A 22,850-nucleotide genomic window follows, 5' to 3' on the forward strand; every position below is an offset into this window, starting at 1 on the left:
TCTCCTACACACACTATCCCAATGTGGCGCAAACACCCAAGTGTCTCATACCCAAACTACTATTAAAATGCATTTCCTAAGTAAACTTAAGTAAGATATAATAATATCCATGATGAATAATTATCTACACCAACACCCCCCCTTAAGTGCAACTTAGGGGAACGCACTTAAGTTTACAATGCAACTAAGCAATGCAAGATGGGGCCTGGCTATGAGGCCATGTTAGGTACCCATGTACAAATGAAAATGCATGCAAACCAATGCAATGAAATATCTCACAAAGTAGGGAAAGAGAGAAAAACCCAATGGGAAAAAACCCTCCCCCAAAAGAGAGATGAAAACAATACAAGAGAACTCTCATAGAAGGATGTGAGAAACAAAACCCCATGTGAGGAAAAATTCCCCCCCATATGAGAGAAGAAGAGAAGCTAGGTAGCCCCCCCTCAATGTAGAATTTGCACCAATGATAGAAGCTCAAGAATTAATGAAGAAACTGCTCCATGAACGTCGAACAACATTCCTCCCGTTAGGAAGAAACAAAACCAAAGGTGTATCCATGAAGTCTCCACAATCATGAAGGGAAGATGTAGGAAAAAAACTCATGATGAATGGAATCTTTGAAAACTGCTCAAGTTTCCCCATGTCGATGCTAAAAGATACCCCCTCCAAAGGTGGTGAACTGCCCCACACTGCTGAAAAAAGCACTCCAAGATCTAGTGGAGAAGAATTTAGAACAATATCCAAAGACTCACATGTCTCCTTTAAGCATAAAGAGACCTCCTCCAACTATTGTACATAAGAATCAACAATCATGTCAACCTTGAAAGAATGATCATGTAGAGAATGAACAAGAGGGTTAGAGTGTTCCCTCACAACAATCAAAGAAGGATCATCTTCATCAAAGAGAAGATGAATGTCATCAATGATGTCTCCCAAATATGCAATGTAGGATTCCACAAACAAACCTGCAATGTCTATCAAGTAATCATCCCATGAAACTGAAGCTGGAAGACATGAAATATCTTGCTGCACTAAATCACAAGAAGGCAATATTGTTGCACTATTTGTATCATCAGTTGCAATAGGTGATGTGATATCAATAGGAGGAGATGAAACACAAGGCTCAAGAACGGGGTCACATGTGAGAATCCCCAAGTTCAAGTACCCAAAGTTCTCCTCAAAATCTGAATCATCACAAGAAGTGTGATCATCATGTGTAGAATCATCATATGTGAAATCATCCTCATCAACAAAAACTGAAAAGGAATATAACCGAGATACATGATCAAACACCCCAGTCGCAATGATAGTTGTAGTCTCCAAGTCTCTAATGAAAACTAACTCGGGCGTGAACTCCACAATTCTCTTAGTTGCCCCATGTGTGATTTGATAGATGGAAAGGAGATTGTTTGTCAAATGGGGTACACACAACACATCATTAAAGGAGTTATCCCAAATGGAAATAGTTCCTTTCCCAATCACATCCATGTATGTATGATTTCCCATCAAAATTTGTGACATGGTGCAAGGTTCAAATGAAGAAAACATAGACTGTGAAGATGCCATATAATGAGAAGCCCCTGAATCTAGAAGCCATCTCCCTGAATCATGACTTGTAGTAGCACAAAGAGCTTGTCCTTTTCTTTTCCAAAAAGAGTGAGTCTTCCCACTTGTAGAAGCTATGAATGCTTTCCCTTTCCCCTTTGATTGTGAGGAAGTGGAAGTTGATGAATTATCCTTCTTGTAGGCATTAGGTAAATCAATGTTGTGCTTTTTGAGGATGTGTGTGAGCTCATCAATCTTCTTAGAATGGCAATGATGCTCCTCATGAACAACCTTTTTACAATAGGCACAAATAGGTCTCTCCCTCTTTGGTGAATTGTCCTTCTTGGAAGAGGATGAATCTCCTTGTTGTGGAGAAGGTGGTGCTTTGTCCTTAGATTTTGATTGCCATTTCTTCTTGTTTGAGTTGTCCTTTCCTTGATTTCCTTTGTTCCTTTGATTTTCCACTAATGCTTGAGAATTAGAAGCCTTAAGAATGCCCATGCTTATCAACTTAGTTTGTTCCATCATCAAAATTTTGGCGAAAGCATCAAATGTAGGCATTGTGTAGCTTGAACCCATTGTCATCCTATGGGTTTCGAAACTAGAAACTGTTAGGTCCCAGAGACAATTGAGGAGGGGGGGGGGGGGTTTGAATTAGTTGTCCAATGACTTCAACCAAAATTGACTTAACCAAAACCTGATGCTTAATACCAATAAACCAAACTTTATGCCAGTAGACAGTTTTATCAGTTAATTGCAGTACCAGTAAAGATTAATGCATGAAACAAAAATACAATAACATCCACAACACATAGCACAAATATTTGTACATGGAAACCCTGTAAGGGGAAAAACCACGATGGGAAGCCTTACCCACAATCAAATGATACTACTACAAATAGTATGTGTGTACAATATGGATTCTGCACATGCAGAAAGGCTAGCTGCCTAGAATTCACTGCTCAATCACAAAATGAGAGTCACGCTAACTACAATTGGATGGTTAAATTCAATGATAATGTACTGCATAAAATAGCACCTCCATATGTTGGATTCGGTACTGGTTTAGTTCTGATTGCCTTCCCAAAAATCTTCCTTCAACCTTCAAATGATGTCTACGTGTATAGCTCTGCTTATTTTTGCATATACCTTATTACAATTCTTTTTTCCAATTGCATATCAATCTCACAAATGAGATCTTACATTTATACCATAACCTAAGACCAATTGAATAGGTCGGCTCACTAAAAGATATTACAATAAAATCAATTACAAATAAATCAATATCCGATGCATGATGTCGACTCAAATGCATTTACAATAATAATAAATCATCTCCATAATGTGTCGTGTTGATCTAGAATAGATATGCCTATCGGTGCTTATCCTGGACCTATTTGCCAGTAACAACAAATATGCAAACCCGAATAAACAAATAACCAAATCTCCAAAACCAAGTGATCGAATAATGTCTTCGACATAACCAAGTAGTCTCCAAGTTATTCCAAGTGTCGGTGAACAATATAATCTATCATTGAACCAAATACCGGTGACTGTGCATAAGTCTCTAACTTGCCAGTGAACATAACCAAAGATCTCCAAGTGCTGATAAGTGTTGACAAGTGATGACAGGTGTTGAAATCAATGACAAAACCATATCAACATATCCAAAATTCCATCAATCTCCCCCTTTGGCATTAATGGCAACACAAGATGGAAAAACCATCAAAGTGCCAAAACAGAAATGCCAAAAACTAAAAACCAATAATCTCCCAAAGAGATCATTAACCAAAAATGAAGATACATATACAGAGAGTAATCAATCTCTCCAATAATCTCTCCCAAAGTAACAATCCCTCTCCAAGGGATAATGTGTTTTTCCATATCAATCTCTCCCCCTTTGACATCAAATGCCAAAGCATTACAAAAACAATTTCAAATACAAAATACCAACTTATTATACCAACTACTTCCCCTGAGAAGTATCTCTCCTCATCAAAGCCAGAAAAATATTTCTCTGTTAATTATGTTGGTTGATGACAAACATCAACTATCTAAGTCTCTACCAGTGGGGGTAGGACTCCAAGTTGCTCTCTGAGATATTCAAAAGTCTCCTTAGGCAAAGGCTTTGTAAAAATATCTGTAATCTGCTCTTTAGTATTCACATAAACCAATTTCACTTCTTTTTCTTCAACATTCTCTTTTAGAAAATTGAATTTGATAGAAACATGTTTAGTCTTAGAGTGGAATACTGGGTTCTTTGATATATCAATTGTTGTCATATTATCACAGTAAATAGTTATAGGTTCCTTTTATTTTACCTTTATGTTCTTCAACATTTGTTTCATCCATAATACCTGTGTATAGTTAGTTGTTGTTGCAACATATTCTGATTCTGCTGTTGATAGACTTGTACAACTTTGTTTCTTGCTCAACAATTAAATTAGTCTACTACCAAGAAAAAATGCTCTGCCGGTGCTGCTTTTTCTATCATCCACATCTCCTACCCAATTAGCATCTGTGTATGCACATAAGTCAAAATTTTCATCTCTAGGATACTATAAACCAAGATTTGTAGTGCCTTGTAGGTACCGGAAAATCCTTTTTATTGCCGATTCATGATTTTGTTTAGGATTAGTCTAAAATATTGAAACAATACATACTGCATTCATAATGTCAGGTCTTGTTTGTGTCAAATACAGTAAACTTCATATCATAGACTTGTATCTAGTCGAATTAACAGGTGTTGATTCATCCTTCAAAGATAATTTATCAGTTGTAGTCATAGGTGTGCTTACCGGTTTACAGTTTTCCATGCCAAAATTATTTAGCAATTCCTTCAAGCACTTAGATTGACATAGGAATATACCTTTATCAGTCTGTGAAATTTGCAATCGTAAAAAGAATTTTATCTCTCCAATCATAGACATTTCAAATTCTTGCTGCATTTTGTTAGAAAAGTTTTTACACAAACCATCTTCTCCTCCAAAGATTATATCATCAATAAAAACTTCAATAACCAAGATGTCATCATTAGTCACTTTGTAGTATAGATTGTTGTTAGCATTACCTTTAGTGTAACCAAGCTTCAAAAGATATTTGTCCAATCTAGCATACCAAGCTCTAGGAGCTTGTTTCAATCCATATAAAGCTTTCCTTAACCTACAAACCATGTCTTTGTTATCTATCAAATAAAATCCATCAGGTTGTTCATTATAAACTTCTTCTTCAAGATCTCCATTCAGAAATGCACATTTAACATCCATTTTATATACTTTGTAGTTCTTGTGTGCTGCAAAAGCCAATAAAAGTTTGACTAACTCAATTCTAGCTACCGGTGAAAAGGTTTCATTGTAATCAATTCCTTCATTCTGTGAATATCCCTTACACACTAATCTTTCTTTGTTTCTGATTACTTTACCATCTTCATTAAGTTTATTTCTGAAAACCCATTTAGTTCCAATTACATTTTTGTCTTTAGGTCGGGGAACTAATGACCAAGTGTTATTCCTTTCAATTTGTTCCAATTCATCTTCCATAGCTTTAATCCAATATTTATCTTCACATCCCTCATTAATTGATGTAGGTTCAATTTGAGAAATAAGACATACCTCTTCATTTGCTAATCTTCCTTTAGTCATAACTCCTTGAAATTTGTTTCCAATTATCTGATCTTCAGAATGATTCAATCTTACATATCAGGGTGTTTTTACTTGTTGTTGTTCTTCAGTGACTATTGAATCTCCAGATGATGTTGGTGTAACTGGATCACCATTCTGTACCGGTGTATTCACAGTAGGTTCATTTGTGATTATCTCTATTGCCGGTTCAGAGTCTGTGTACCTTGAATTTCCTCTAAACTGTTCATCAATCTTCACATTTGCACTCTCAACAATTTTCTACAATCTCTTGTTAAAACATCTATATGCCTTGCTCTTAGATGAATAACCAAGAAATATTCCTTCATCATTTCTAGGATCAAATTTGCCAATATACTCATCTCTTCTAATATAGCATTTACTTCCAAATATTCTGAAATATTTAAGAGTAGGAGTATTACCAAACCATAGTTCATGTGGGGTCTTACTGGTTTCACCTCTGATGTGGACTCTGTTGAATGTGTAAACTGTTGTATTGACTGCTTCTCTCCAGTATATATGAGGTAGATTCGCTTCTGATATCATACTTTTGGCTGCATCCAAGATAGTTATGTTTTTCCTTTCCACAACTCCATTATGTTGGGGTGTCTGGGGTGTTGATAACTGTCTTCTGATCCCATTCACTTCATAGAATGTATTAAATTCCTTAAATGTGAATTCACCTCCTTGATTTGATGTCAAACATTTGATTTTCTTGCCGGTTTCATTTTCTACCATCACCTTGAATAGTTTGAATTTCCCAAACGCTTCGGATTTCTCCCTGAGAAAAGTAACCCAACACATTCTAGAATAGTCATCAATGATTATCATAAAATACCTATCTCCTTGCATACTTCTAGTTCTTACTGGACCATATATATCAATATGAATTAAACCAAGAACATTGTTAGACTTTTCTGGAATGCTCTTGAAAGTTTCTCTAACTTGCTTTCCAAATTGATATTCCTTACATACTGGATTGTGAGGTTTAACAATCTTAGGTAAATCTCTTACTGCCTTAGTAGTACTGATTTTCACAATGCAATCAAAATTTACATGACAAAGTCTCTTATGCCATAACCAACTTTCATCAATATGTGCAATCAAACATGCTTTCTCATTGTTGTTCAAATGAAAGATATTACCTCTAGTCTGATTACCAGTTGCAATTTCCAAACCAGTTCTATTTAAGATTTTGCATTTACCATTCTTGAATTGTAACTAAAAACCTTTCTCAACTAATTGACCAACACTCAAAAGATTATGCTTCAAACCTTCAACATAGTAAGCATTATCAGTATTGTGATTACCATCAAAAGATATAGTGCCTTTTCCTTTGATCAAACAAGCTTTATCATCTCCAAATCTTACTAGACCTCCATTGTATTCCTGAAAGGTTGAGAATTTACTCTTATCACCAGTCATATGATGTGAACATCTTGAATCAATAATCCATTCATCATTATCTTCAACTTTAGCTGTCAAGGTCTGCTCTACCAGTTGAATAGTAGGTGTCGGTTGATCTTCTGTTATAGCAACAAAAGCCCATCCATTGTCTGTCGGATCCTCATCAGAATCATTAGTAACTCCTTCATCAGCATAATAACAAGATTTGTCTCTATTCTTCTTAAACTTTTATTTCTGATAGTCAGGATTAGGCTTATATGTTCTTTTAGCTTCTTCTCTTAATCTTGCATGTCTATAAGGACATCTAGAAGCCATATGACCAATCTTATTACAGTTAAAACATTTAAAGGGTTCTTTACCTTCATACTTACTTCCAATTGGACCTTTAGGCATTTTCCTTGCAAATAGTGCTTCAAGTTCTTCAAGTTCTTCATTTTCTCTCCTGCTTTCTTCAAGTTCTCTTGCATAGAAGGCTTTCCAATCAGATTTATCAGATGACAATGATGATGCCTTGAAAGCTATATATGTCTTGATAGTAGCAACAAGACCAAATTCCTCAAGTTCAAAAGATGAAAGTTTTCCAACCAAAGTGTCTCTAGATACTAATGCATTAGGCATTGTTCTCAATTCATTTATAGTAGTAACTTTCATTTTATATGTTGGTGTCAAAGCTCTTAAAAATTTAGAAACAATCTCATCTTCACTTAAGGTTCCTCCACAACATTGTATACCCAAAACAATTTCATTTACTCTTTCCATAAAAGCAGAAATTCTTTCTTCTTCTTCCATTTTCAAACTTTCATACCTGACCTGGAATCATTCAAGTTTTGCAATTTTTACTATGGAATCTCATTCATTCAATGTTTCCATTTTGTCCCAAATAGCTTTAGCAGTAGATCTGTCTGACAATCCCATGACTTGTTGATCAGACAATGTGCTCGAAAGTACTTCTCTTGCTTTGCAATCATTTTCTTCATCTTTAGCCAAGGTAGGTGGATTAGGTTGACCTTGAGTAGGAGCAGTATAGTCATTCTTTGTAACATCCCATATGTCATTTCCAATGCAACTCAAATGTGTCTCCATCCTGATCTTCCATATGCCATAGTTAGTTCCATCAAGTTTCGGACTGTCCTTCCCGAAATAGTTAGAAGACATTGGATCTCCTCAAGTTGTTAAACTTCTGCAAAAAGAGGACTAGGCTCTGATACCAATTGTTAGGTGTCGAAGACAACTGAGAGGGGGGGGTGAATCAGTTGTCCAATAAATTCAACCAAAATTGACTTAATCAAAACTTAATGCTTAATACTGGTAAACCAAACTTTATGTCGGTAGACAGTTTTATCAGTTAATTGCAGTACCGGTAAAGATTAATGCATGAAACAAAAATACAATAACATCCACAACACAACACAAATATTTGAACATGGAAACCCTATAAGGGGAAAAACCATGGTGGGAAGCCTTAACCACAATCAAATGATACTACTACAAATAGTATGTGTGTACAATATGGATTCTGCACATGCAGAAAGGTCGGCTGCCTAGAGCTCACTGCTCAATCACAAAATGAGAGTCACACTAACTACAATTGGATGGTTAAATCCAATGATAATGTACTACATAAAATAGCACCTTCATATGCTAGATTCAGTATTGGTTTAGTTCTGATTGCCTTCACAAAAACCTTCCTTCAACCTTCAAATGATGTATGCGTGTATAGCTCTGCTTATTTTCGCATATACCTTATTACAATTCTTTTTTTCAATTGCATATCAATCTCAAAAATGAGATCTTACATTTATACCACAACCTAAGACCAATTGAATAGGTCGGCTCACTAAAAGATATTACAATTAAATCAATTATAAATAAATCAATATCCGATGCATGTTGTTGGCTCAAATGCATTTACAATAATAATAAATCATCTCCATAACATGTCGTGCTAATCTGGAATAGCTATGTCTGTCGGTGCTTATCCTGGACCTATTTGCCGGTAACAACAAATATGCAAACCTGAATAAACAAATAACCAAATTGCCAAAACCAAGTGATCGAATAATGTCTTCGACATAACCAAGTAGTCTCCAAGTTATTCCAAGTGTCGATGAACCAAATAACAGTGACTGTGCATAAGTCTCTGACTTGTCGGTGAACATAACCAAAGATCTCCAAGTGCTAATAAGTGTTGACAAGTGATGACAGGTGTTGACATCAATGACAAAACCATATCAACATATCCAAAATGCCAATAGAAATAAATGTTGCATATTCTTGTGGAAGCTTTCCCATCAAATTGAATATCAATTGAGTATCCTTCTTATCAATGCCACAATCCTTGAGTTGTGCCCTCAACTGTTTTGCCTTAGTGACATAATCTTGTATTGTATCATAGTTCTTGGGATCTAACATGGTGAGATCATTATCAATCTAATATCCTCTAATCTCATCAACTTGACCATACAAGTCTTGAAACTTTTGCCAAGCATCCTTAATTAAAGTACATTTCTCAATATGAAAAATGAGATCCTTTGATACATACTTTCTTAAGGTACCAATCGCTATGATATTCTTAGTGAGCCAATCCAAATGAGAAACATGATCAACCTTAGGATCAGTGGGAGCAACAATATTTCCATCAATATAATGAGTTAGTCATTTTTCCATAAGTTTACTCCATGCATCAATTTTCCAAGTAGCATAATTATGAGGAGTTAGGAGAGAAAACTTTGGAGAACCCATAGCAGCAAAATGGAAAGAATAGAAGATCACAAAATTATGAGAGAGACCCCCAAATTCACTCAATCAAAGTACCCCCACCCCACAAAAAAAAAATGATGATTTTGACACTTTATATGTAGTGCATGTACAATAGGCCACTTGCAAACAATGGAAATGTGGACTTCTAATTTTGTTTTACAACTGCCCCAATAGCCTAAGAACTAAAATGCAAAAGACTAGAAAGATAGATCTATGCAATACAAGTGCCAAATTGGCCAGAAAAAACTATATGCTGAAAGTACAATTTCTACTCAAAATCGCTACAAACTGATAGCAGATTATAAAATTAGGTGAAAAATTATGCACTTTAAAAAAAAACCGCACCTGAAAAGGAGTTCGTATGAGCCCAAATGGAGTCCCAGAAGTTGCAAAATTGGGGATTACTCAACTACAATGATGGAGATCTGCATTTTATGAAAAATCTATGCATCAAAATAGAAAACTGCCTGCACCACTACGAAAAGCACAAAATTCTACCCCAAATCAAAAAAAATTGCACCAAAAAAAGATGTCAGATGACTGAGATATGAACCGTCAAAATTCGCCTTCAAAATAAGAAAGCTCAATGAGAGGGGGGTCAAAGTTCCATTAGATATGGTGACGTCAGAAAAATAATAGTAGAGAATACTCTTTGTTTTGCACCATATACCTTATTAAAAAATATTTTCCTTCTAATAGTTATTGGAAAAGGTTTTATTTTGTAAAAAAACTTTAACAATAAATAAAGTGGGGTGGGAGCCACATGGGGCCACCACAACACACCCCTTACAGAGGAAAATTCTGCAATAATTCATACGTAGGAGGCATAATTTTAAAGAAAATGCAGCTCCTACCAAAAAGGTATGTACCGCTAGAAAAAGAATAGACCGATCATGAATATCTCAGCTAATCACACTCTTGGGCTCTGTGTGTTAGAACTCATCAAAGGAGCACAACCAGCAATTTACAACCTTAAATCAACTCGAACTCATCATAATGAAGTTGCAGGCTGATATCCCCATGGGAAGAGCTGATAATCACCAAGCAAGCCGATTCTAAGGAAACACTGATCTTGAGGCCTTCAAATAAACAATGAGATATGTTGAATGATACAGCTCGATCTGCCAGAGGAACCCATGATTCCGCATAGACTAACCATGACCTAGCATAGAATAATGCGGGCTTTTGAAAGTGCAACTGCCAATAACCCATGACCTTTGTAAAAGCGGCGATCACCACTAATAATAACAGGGACATCGACAACAACTACAAATGGGGTGAACAAAACAACACTCCTCCCCCGTCAATATGAAGAAAATGATGCCAAACATTGAAATTCGCGATCAAAGAAAACTATGAAATTCATGATCAATGAAGAAGTCGATTAAGAGAAGAACGATCTGCCAAATTCCACGAAGGTTCAGCCACTTGAGCCACTAGATCTCAAAATAATGAGAGAAGAGCACTCAGATGGTATGTTTACGCCAAGCTGAGACAAAAGCAACCATACAAATATTTGTCCAAATATATATTTTTAAATACACAAAGTTTCCACCGAGATCATAAATTTTTTCCGGGATCTAATAAAAAATATGCAGAAATAGAATATTGAATGAAAATAAATTCTGCAAGTTGCTTTTGGAAAGGGGTTTAATGGCCTTTTGACTAAAAAATTTTTGCTACAAAAACAGTTTTACCCGAATATAGGCAAATTTGTAGTCAAAATTCATGGAAATGGCCCCCTGAATGTGATAGTGAGGTCGGATCTAGTCTAGGACACCTCTAGAAGATGTTGCTCCTTAGATCTACCTCTTGACATCCTTCAAACTCTTTCCAAAGACGAATCAATGACGCTCTAATGACTTTGATACCATGTGATATTTTGTTAGGATCAAGAGCTCAATGAAAAGTACAAAATAGAGAGAAAAAATATAGGATAAGAATAAACTATATTCTCATCAATAGATAAATGATCAATAGATCAATAGATCAATAGTTGTTCATACCATGAATATGATCCTGCATATATAGGCAAGGCTATATGGATATGTGAGCACACAAACATGACATGTGGCTCAATAAGAAACAAGGTTAGGTAGGAAATAGGTGTGGTAGGTAGGAGAAACAATAAAATATTCCACATGAGGTGGATCACCCACCGAAGGTGAAATTATCACTCCAAAATAAGTGGATATGATAAAGTAGTAACAAGATCACACCATAAAAGGTGGAAATTCTCCTACACACACTATCCCAATGTGGCACAAACACCCAAGTGTCTCATACCCAAACTACTATGAAATGCATTTCCTAAGTAAACTTAAGTAAGGTGTAATAATATCCATGATGAATAATTTTTTACATCAACATACTTTATATGATTTTTATGATTTTTTGCTTTTCAATGTTTTTGGATTTTACGTTTTTCAATGTTTTTGGATTTTTTCGAGACTTTTTATGATTTTTATGATTTTTTCAACTATGCCGCTAGTATGAAAACCTATATGACATGATGATTTGTAGAATGCATGTGGAGACAGTGAATTTTTGACATGACCTATGTTAATGCAATATGCATGATGAAGATGCATTTCCTATTCGAACAAGGATGACTATGTTTGTTTAGCATTTTGTAATACACCGATTGAATTGATGTTACAAAACATTTCATAGATAACCGGTCAATAGATCCTTAAGGTCACTTGGAACATCCAAATTAACATACTTAGTGACTAGGATTTACAAATGGAGACGCGGAAAACTTTCCCATTGGTTCTTGAAACTTTGATCTTCTTTTGCCCATGTGTGTGCAAATGAGTTAATTCTCGCTCTTGTGCTCACTAAAGATCCTTAGCATCCTATATGACTAGCTACGTGGATTATTCTAACTTCAAAAGCATCTCGAATAGCCATTGTGCTTTTAGAGCTCCGACGAGGTTATAGACTGTAATTTCTCAAATATTGCTCCATTGCCAGTAGGCATCCATAGCCCTGATGGAGTTATTTGCATGTTCCCATAGTTAAGATTTTTGTTGCACTTGTATGTGTGATAGTTCAATTATATAGCATTGCTCTTTTGCCTTCAGATGAATATTTAGCATAGCATTTTTTCTTTTTTATTTTCTCACCTTGACTTGTAAGTAATGAAACCTACTTGGGTGTGACAATTACAGTGGCGCTGAAGTAGAATTTTAGATTTTTCACTAGTCATATGATCAACTACGTATCTAAAATGAATTAGAGATTTTGTTAATGTATTTGAGATATAGCAATTGATAGAGTTTGGGTTAACAAGTTTCAAATAGTGAAATCACTACCCAACCATAAGTAAAGCATCGTCACAGGGTAATATTGACAATAAATGACCTTAGGACCTCAAAGACTTCATGTCCTAATATCTAAGAAATGAGATGACCCTTGTTTCTCTTGAATGCAAACAAATGATAAACTTGACCAATTTCCTTGTTTTATTGATGTTGCTATATGTAAATGCAGAGACTATATGCCATGAAATTTGTGAATGTGATGTGCTTGGAAAGAAACTATATGTGATGTAGTGCTTTGAATAAAATGAGATGCAATGCGGAAAGAAAAACCTAAACTAACCCAGCCCTTAGATATAATATCGTTTAAGGTGCATGTTTTTCATAGGGTCGGGGAGTGGATCTCCCTCCATGGTAGCTAAATCATATGCTCCATTTCCTATGATCCTATTTATGATAAAAGGACCTAGCAAGTTAGGTTCAAAATTCCATGGCTTTTCATGTTCTGCTAGGTTCCTTTGGTTCTCCTTGATAACTAGATCTCCCACTTCAAAATTTCTTGGTCGTACCTATTTATTGTAACTCCTTCTCAGTCTGTTATGGTAACCTTGCAAGTGATTTAAAGTAGTTTGTCTCTTTTCATTGAGCAATTCAAGCTCTTGTAACTTTGCAACTCGATAGTCTTCCTCTGATATGATGTGTTTTAAGGAGACTCTTAAAAATGGTAGTTCTATTTCAATAAGTAATATTGCTTATGTACCATAGACCAATGAATAGGGTGTTTCTCCTGTAGGTGTGTGTACCCCTATTCTATAAGCCCAAAGAGGGGAATTTAACTAGAGATGCTTGTCTCGTCCTGCATCAATGACAACTTTCGTTAGGATCTTTAATATTGTCTTGTTTGTTGCCTCTTCTTGTCCATTACTTTGCGGATAATATAGCGTTGCAAATCTCTGTTGTATTTGGAATTGTTCACACAATTCTCTCATTTCTTTATTCTTGAATGGATCTCCATTGTCAGTTACTATGCACATTGGAATCTCATACCGACAAATGATGTAATTAAGCATGAATTTTTCTATTTGCTTACCCGTGGTGTATGTGAGAGGGATTGCCTCTACCCATTTAGTAAAATACTCAGTAGCCATTGAGATGAATTTGTGCCCATTGGAAGAAGTAGGATTAACTTTACCAACAAGATCTAACCCCCATTGTAAAAATGGTGAGGGTGATGTGATAGGTTGGAGATCCTATGCTAGCGCATGAATGAGATCTCCATGCACTTGACATTGTCTACACTTTTGTATATATTTATAGGCATCCTTTTCGATAGTAGGTCAATAGTATCCAGTTCTTAATAAAAAAATTGATAATGTCGGGCCAATAGGATATGCACGACAAATTCCATCATGTACCTCTTTTAAGGGAAGTTGTACTTCTTCACCATCAAGATATTGGAGAAGTGTTCCATCAAGGCTCCTTCTGTACAATGTGACAGCAATAATAGTGTGTCTAGATGCCTGACGAATAAGAGTCTTCTTTTGATTTCTTGACAGATCAGGAGACATATACTGATTATGTAAGTATGTGTATATCTCATTATACCATGGGGATTCAAGACCCACAATTACACATACATATTTCGATGAGGGAATCGCATGTATTGGTACCATCAATTATTCTACAATAAACTCAAACTGAGTTTCATTATTAGGCATGTCTAGGAGAGACCCTACTGTAGCCATGGTGTCTGCTGCCTTGTTCTGCATTCTTGGAATTTATTCAAAAGTGATGTTACTGAAGTGTTCTTTACAATCTTCTACCATTTGTTTATAAGGCAGTAGTTTATCATCTTTTGTGTTATAGTCATTATTGACTTGGTTGACAATCAATTGTGAGTCACCATACACTTGTAGTTGTTTTATCCTCCACCATATAGTGTTACGAAGTCCTATGATGAGATCTTCATATTCACCTATATTGTTTGTACAGGGAAAATTGATTATAAATGAATTCGGGATAGAATCACCTTGAGGGGTGATGAAAAGAATCATGGCTCATGCCCCATGATTTTTGTAAGATCCATCAAAGTATAATTTTGAAGTGGTGGATGTTGTCAATGTAAACACATATTCATCAAGAAAATCCACTAGTAGCAGGTCGTTGTCTTCCAAGGGAGATTCTACTAATTGATCCGCTATAATCTTCCTTTTGATTGCCTTTTTGTCCACATGTTCTATGTCAAACTCACTTAAAATCATGACCCACTTGGCCAATCTTCCAATTAATGTTGCTCTACTCAACAAATATTTTAGTGGATCAAAGCATGCTATGAGTTGAACTTTGTGACTCAGCATATAATGTCTAATCTTCTAAGATGCGAAGATCACTGTTAGACATGCTTGTTCTATAGGAGTGTACTTAAGCTCATATCCAATTAGGGTTCTACTTATATAGTAGATTTCTCTTCACTTTCCTTGATCACCGTGATGTGCCAAACAGGCTCCCAAAGATGAGTTTGTTGCTGATATATATAATAATAAGGGCTTGCCTTAAGTACGTGGAACTAATACTAGAGTATTCAGAAGATAATCTTTTAAAGCTTGAAAAGATTCTTGGTACTGTTCTATCCATTTGAAGGTGACTCCTTTTCTGAGTAAATGTTGAAATGGATGACATTTATCTACTAGTTGTGCTATGAACCTTCTTATAGACTATAATCTTCCTTGCAACCCTGTTAACTGCTTGAGTGTTGACGGAGGTTGCATATCCGTGATCGCTTTGACCTTTGCTGGATCTACCTTAATTCCTCTGTTAGAAATAATAAATCCTAGAAGTTTGCCTATTGTTACACCGAACAAACACTTTTTTGGGTTTAATATGACATTGTATTGTTCTAATCGATCAAATATCTTAGAAAGGATGTTAAGGTGACCTTCTCTTGTTTGTGATTTAGCCAGTAGATCATCAACATAGCCTTCCATGATATTGTGGATCATGTCATGAAATAATGTTGTCATAGCCCTTTGATATGTTGCCCTAGCATTCTTAAGACCAAATGGCATGACGTTCCAATAGTATGTTCCCCATGGGCAGGTAAATGTCGTCTTGTGTTGATATTCTAGTGCAATCTTGATTTGGTTGTATCCTAAGAAACCTTCCATTAATGAAAGCATCTCATTCTGAGCAGCTAAGTCAACTATCATGTCAATGTTAGGTAATGGGAAATCATCCTTGGGACATTCCTTGTTTAGATCTTGAAAGTCTATGCAAATTCTTATTCCCCCAATGGGCTTAGTTATAGGTACCAGATTGGATATCCACTCTACATAGTCAATAGGTCTAATGAATCCAACATCCAGAGGTTTTTGTAGTTCCACTTTTACCAGTAATACAATATATCGATGCATCTTTCTGAGATTTTGTTTGTACAGTTTGATTCCTGGTAGCAACGGTTAATAATGTAACACCAATTTTGGATCTAGACCTGGCATATCTGCATAGGACCAAGCGAAATTGATCAGATGTTGTATGTGTTGGTATTTTGATATGGTTTTGTCATTGATGTCAACACCTACTGAAAACAACCACTTTGGAGATCCAGCAACATTCACCGGCAAGCAAGTAACTATTGCATAGTTACTAGTATATGGTTCACTGGCAAGATATAATGTTCACTGGTATCTGGAATAATATGGAAGACAATTGGTAATGTTGAAGACATCATGTGGACACTTTGTTTTGAAGAAATAATCATTGGTATATTCATATTTGCATATTTGCTTTTACCAGCAAATAGGTCCAGGTTATCTAGGGTTACACCGGCAGGTTTATCTTTTCCAAATCAGCATGGCATGCTATGGAGATGATTTATTATTGATGTAAATGCATTAAGCCGACATGTTTAATCAGTTATTGCATCAGATATTATATTGTTTGTAAAATGATTTTATTGTAATATCTTGTAGAGCCGACCTACTAAAATTGGTCTTAGGGTATGGTATAAATGTAAGATCTTATTTGTAAGATCAAGTGTGGAATGCGAAAAAGAATTGAGTGAAGGTATATGCGAGATCAAGCAGAGGTATACATGAAGACATCATTTGAAGGTGAAGCTAGGTTTTTGTATAAGCATATCAGCATTACACCGGTACTGAATCCAGCATATGAAGATGCTATTTTGTGTAGTACATTCTTATTGGATTTAACCATCCAACTGTAGTCAGTGTGACTCCCATTTTGTGATTGAGTAGTGAACTCTAGGTTGTTGGCCTTTCTGCATGTGCAGACCCCATTTATGTACACTTACAATCTGCAGTAGTATCATCTGATTGTGGGTAAGGTTTCCCAGCGTGGTTTTTCCCCTTACAGGGTTTCCACGTACAAATATTGGTGTTATGTGTTGTGGATGACTTTATGTTTGTGTTTCATGCATTAATCTTTTCCGGTATAACAATTTATTGTTAACACTATCTAGCGGCATACTTAACCGGTTTACCGGTATTAAGAATTAAGTTGGTTAATTGGTTTTTGGTTTGAATTTATTAGACAACTGATTCACCCCCCCCACCTCTCAGTTGTCTCCGGGACCTAACAATTGGTATCAGAGCCTAGTCCTCTTTTGCAGAAGTTTAACAACTTGAGGAGATCCAATGTCTACAAATTACTTTAGGAAGGACAGTCCTAAACTTGATGGAACCAACTATGGGATATGGAAGATCAGAATGTAGACACATCTGAATTGCATTGGTAAAGACATCTGGGAAGTTACAAAGAATGGCTATACTGCTGTTGTAGCTGGTCAGACTGCTCCAACTGCCTTAGCTAAAGATGAAGAAAATGATTGCAAAGCAAGAGAAGCACTTTTGAGTGTATTATCAGATCAACAAATCATGGGATTATCAGATAGGTCTACTGCTAAAGCTATTTGGGATCATTTGGAAACACTGAATGAAGGAGATTCCACAGTCAAGATTGCAAAACTTGAAAGCTTCTGAGTTAGGTATGAACATCTGAAATTGGAAGAAGATGAAAGGATTTCTGCTTTTATGGAAAGAGTAAATGAAATTGTTTTGGGTATTAAATGTTGTGGAGGAACTCTAAGTGAGGATGAAATTGTTTCAAAAATCTTAAGAGGCTTGCCACCGGCATATAAAATGAAGGTTACTGCTATAAATGAGTTGAGAACAATGCCTAATACATCAGTAACTAGGGATACATTGATTGGAAAACTTTCAGCCTTTGAAATTGAGGAATTTGGTCCTGTTGCTACTATAAAAACTGATTTAGCCTTTAAAGCATCAACATCATCTGCTCCATCATTTGACAAATCAGACTGGAGAGCCTTTTATGCAAGAGAACTTGAAGAATCTAGAAAGGAGAATGAAGAGCTTGAAGAACTTGAAGCACTATTTGCAAGAAAAATGCCAAAAGGTCCAATTGGAAGTAAGTATGAAGGTAAAGCACCCTTTAAATGTTTTAACTGCAATAAGATTGGTCATATGGCTTCAAGATGCCCTGATAGACATGCTAGACTAAGAGAAGAAGCTAGAAGAACATACAAGCCTAATCCTAAATATCAGAGATACAGATTTAAGAAGAACAAAGACAAATCTTGTTACATTGCTAATGAAGGTGTGACTGATGATTTTGATGAGGATCCAGCAGACAATGGATGGGTTTTTGTTGCTATAACAAAAGATCAACCGGCACCTACTGCTCAACCGGTAGAACAAGCCCTAACAGCTAAAGTTGAAGCAAAGGATGAATGGATCATTGACTCCGGATGCTCACATCACATGACTGGAGACAAAGGTAAATTCTTGAACTTTCAAGAATACAATGGAGGTTTAGTAAGATTTGGAGATGACAAATCCTGTTCAATCAAAGGTAAGGGTTCAATATCTCTTGATGGTAAGCATAACACTGACAATGTCTACTATGTTGAAGGATTAAAGCATAATCTTTTAAGTGTTGGTCAATTAGTTGAGAAGGGATTTCAGTTACAATTTAAAAATGGAAAATGCAAAATCATGAATAGAACTGGTTTGGAAATTGAAACCAGTAATCAGACTAGAGGCAATATCTTTCATTTGAATAACAGTGAAAAGGAATGCTTGATTGCACATATAGATGAAAGTTGGTTATGGCATAAGAGACTATGTCATGTAAACTTTGATTGCATGGTAAAAATCAGTACTTCTAAGGCAGTTAGAGATCTACCTAAAATTGTGAAACCTCAAAATAAAATTTGTAAGGAATGTCAATTTGGAAAACAAGTTAAAGCTAGTTTCAAAAGTATTCCAGAAAAATCCAATAATGCTCTTGATTTAATTCACACTGATTTATGTGGTCCAGCTAGAACTAAAAGCTTACAAGGTGATAGATATTTCATGCTAATTATTGATGATTATTCTAGAATGTGTTGGGTTACTTTTCTCAGAGAAAAATCAAAAGCACTTGGAAAATTCAAACTGTTCAAAGCAATGGTTGAAAATGAAACCGGTAAGAAAATAAAATGTTTAAGATCAGATCAAGGAGGAGAATTCACATCTAAGGACTTTAATACATTCTGTGAAGTGAATGGAATCAGAAGACAGTTATCAGCACCTCGGACACCACAGCAGAATGGGGTTGTTGAAAGGAAAAATAGAACTATCTTGGATGCGGCAAGAAGTATGTTATCAGAAGTAAATCTACCACATGTGTATTAGAGAGAGGCAGTTAGCACTGCTGTCTATACATTCAACAAAGTTCACATCAAAGGTGAAACCAGTAAGACCCCTCATGAACTATGGTTTGGTAATACTCCTACTCTTAAGTATTTCAGAATTTTTGGAAGTAAATGTTATATTAGAAGAGATGAGTATATTGGCAAATTTGATCCTAGAAGTGATGAAGGAATATTTCTTGGTTATTCATCTAAGAGCAAGGCATACAGATGTCTTAATAAGAGATTGCAGAAAATTCTTGAGAGTACAAATGTAAAGATTGATGAACAATTTAGAGGAACTTCAAGGTATACAGGCTCTGAACCGGCAACAGAAATTGTGACAAATGAACCTATACTGAATCCACCGGTACAGAATTTAAAGGAGTTATGACAAGAGGAAGATTGGCAAATGAAGAGCTATGTCTTATTTCTCAAATTGAACCATCATCTATCAATGAGGCATGTGAAGATAAATTTTGGATTAAACCTATGGAAGAAGAATTAGGACAAATTGAGAAAAATAATACTTGGACATTAGTTCCCCGACCTAAAGATAAAAATGTAATTGGAACCAAATGGTACAAACTTAATGAAGATGGTAAGGTTATCAGAAATAAAGCAAGACTAGTGTGTAAGGGATATTCTCAGAAAGAAGGAATTGATTACAATAAAACCTTTGCACCGGTAGCCAGAATTGAGGCAGTCAGATTATTCTTGGCTTTTGCAGCTCACAAGGACTACAAAGTTTATCAAATGGATATTAAATGTGCATTTTTGAATGGAGATCTTGAAGAAGAAGTATATATTGAACAACCTGATGGATTTTCTTTGACAGATGACAACGATATGGTTTGTAGGTTAAGAAAAGCTCTGTATGGATTGAAACAAGCCCCAAGAGCTTGGTATGCAAGGTTGGATAAGTATCTTTTAAAGATTGGTTTTACTAAAGGAAATGCAAACAACAATTTATATTACAAAATAACTAATGATGACGTCTTGATTATTGAATTATTTGTTGATGATATAATCTTTGGAGGAGAAGATGGATTATGTAAGGAATTTTCTCTTAAAATGCAGCAAGAATTTGAAATGTCTATGATTGGAGAAATAAAATTCTTTTTAGGTTTGTAGATTTCACAGACTGATAAAGGTATATTTTTGAGTCAATCCAAGTACTTGAGAGAATTGCTAAAGAAATTTGGGATGGAGAACTCTAAACCGGTAAGCACACCTATGACTACAAATGACAAATTATCTCAAAGGGATGAATCTACACTTGTTAATCCAACTAGATACAAATCTATGATAGGAGGTTTACTGTATTTGACACAAACTAGGCCTGATATTATGAATGCAGTATGTATTATTTCTAGATTTCAATGTAATCCTAGGGAAAATCATGAATCAGCAGTAAAAGAATTTTCCGGTACTTACAAGGCACAGCAAATCTTGGATTATGGTATCCTAAAGATGAAAAGTTTGACCTATATGCATACACATATGCAAATTGGGCAGGAGATGTGGATGATAGAAAGAGAACCACTGGAGAAGCATTCTTTCTTGGAAAGAGATTAGTTTCTTGGTTGAGTAAGAAACAGAGTTGTACATCTTTATCAACAGCAGAATCAAAATATGTTGCGTAGCTAACTGTACATAGGTACTATGGCTTAAGCAAATGTTGAAAGAAATAAAGGTAAAATGCAAGGAACCTATTACTATCTATTGTGATAACACTGCGGCAATTGATATATCTAATAATCCGGTATTACATTCTAAAACAAAACATGTTTCTATCAAACTGAATTTTCTAAGGGAAAAAGTTGAAGAAAAAGAGATAAAACTGGTTTATGTGAATACTAAAGAATAGCTTGCAGATATTTTCACAAAACCTTTGCCTAAGGAGACTTTTGAATATCTTAGAGATCAGCTTGGAGTCATACCACCACTTGTAGAGACTTAGACAGTTGATGATTGTCATCAACAGGCATAATTAAAAAGGACAAATCTTTATTCCGGTATTTGATGAGGAAGCTACTTCTCAGGGGGAGTAGTTGATATTTTTGTATGGACTTAAATTTTGTAGCTTTGGTATTTGATGTCAAAGGGGGAGAGATATCTATGGAAAAACACATTATCTTTTGAGGAAAGATTGGTATTGAAAATAAATCTTTGGATAAACACATGTTGCTCCCAGGGGGAGAAATGGAGATTGTTGGTTTTGGGTATTTGGCATTTCTGTTTTGGCACTTTGATGGTTTTTCCATCTTGTGTTGCCATCAATGCCAAAGGGGGAGATTGTTGGTATTTTGGTATGGTTTTGTCATTGATGTCAACACCTACTGAAAACAAGCACTTTGGAGATCTAACAACATTCACTGGCAAGCAAGTAACTATTGCACAGTTACTGGTATATGGTTCACTGGCAGGATATAATGTTCATCGGTATCTGAAATAATATGGAAGACACTTGGTAATGTTGAAGACATCATGTGGACACTTTGTTTTGAAGAAATAATCATTGGTATATTCATATTTGCATATTTTCTTTTACCGGCAAATAGGTCCAAGTTATCTAGGGTTACACCGGCAGGTTTATCTTTTCCAGATCAGCATGGCACGCTATGGAGATGATTTATTATTGATGTAAATGCATTAAGCTGACATGTTTAATCGGTTATTGCATCAAATATTATGTTGTTTGTAAAATGATTTTATTGTAATATCTTGTAGAGCCAACCTACTAAAATTGGTCTTAGGGTATGGTATAAATGTAAGATCTTATTTGTAAGATCAAATGTGGAATGCAAAAAAGAATTGAGTGAAGGTATATGCGAGATCAAGCAGAGGTATACACGAAGACATCATTTGAAGGTGAAGCTAGGTTTTTGTATAAGCATATCAGCATTACACCGGTATTGAATCCAACATATGAAGATGCTATTTTGTGTAGTACATTCTTATTGGATTTAACCATCCAACTGTAGTCAGTGTGACTCTCATTTTGTGATTGAGCAATGAGCTCTAGGCTATTGGCCTTTCTACATGTGCAGACCCCATTTATGTACACTTACTATCTGCAGTAGTATCATCTAATTATGGGTAAGGTTTCCCAGCGTGGTTTTTCCCCTTACAGGGTTTCCACGTACAAATATTGGTGTTATGTGTTGTGGATGACTTTATGTTTGTGTTTCATGCATTAATCTTTACCGGTATAGCAATTTATTGTTAACACTGTCAACCGGCATACTTAACTGGTTTACTGGTATTAAGCATTAAGTTGGTTAATTGGTTTTTGGTTTGAATTTATTAGACAACTGATTCACCCCCCCCCCCTCTCAGTTGTCTCCGGGACCTAACAGTTTGAAGAATTGTATAAACTTGTCCTTTTATTCTTGATTTAATGATTTTTCTAAGTGGATATTATGTATAACTTCTCCTTCTGCTATATTGACTTCTTCAGTCTTTTCCATGAGTAATGTTGAATTCTCTTATTCAATAGGGAGGTTGTCTAACTTGTTTTTGTCA

Source organism: Cryptomeria japonica, chromosome 5 (assembly GCF_030272615.1).
Source record: "Cryptomeria japonica chromosome 5, Sugi_1.0, whole genome shotgun sequence".
NCBI lineage: Eukaryota > Viridiplantae > Streptophyta > Pinopsida > Cupressales > Cupressaceae > Cryptomeria > Cryptomeria japonica.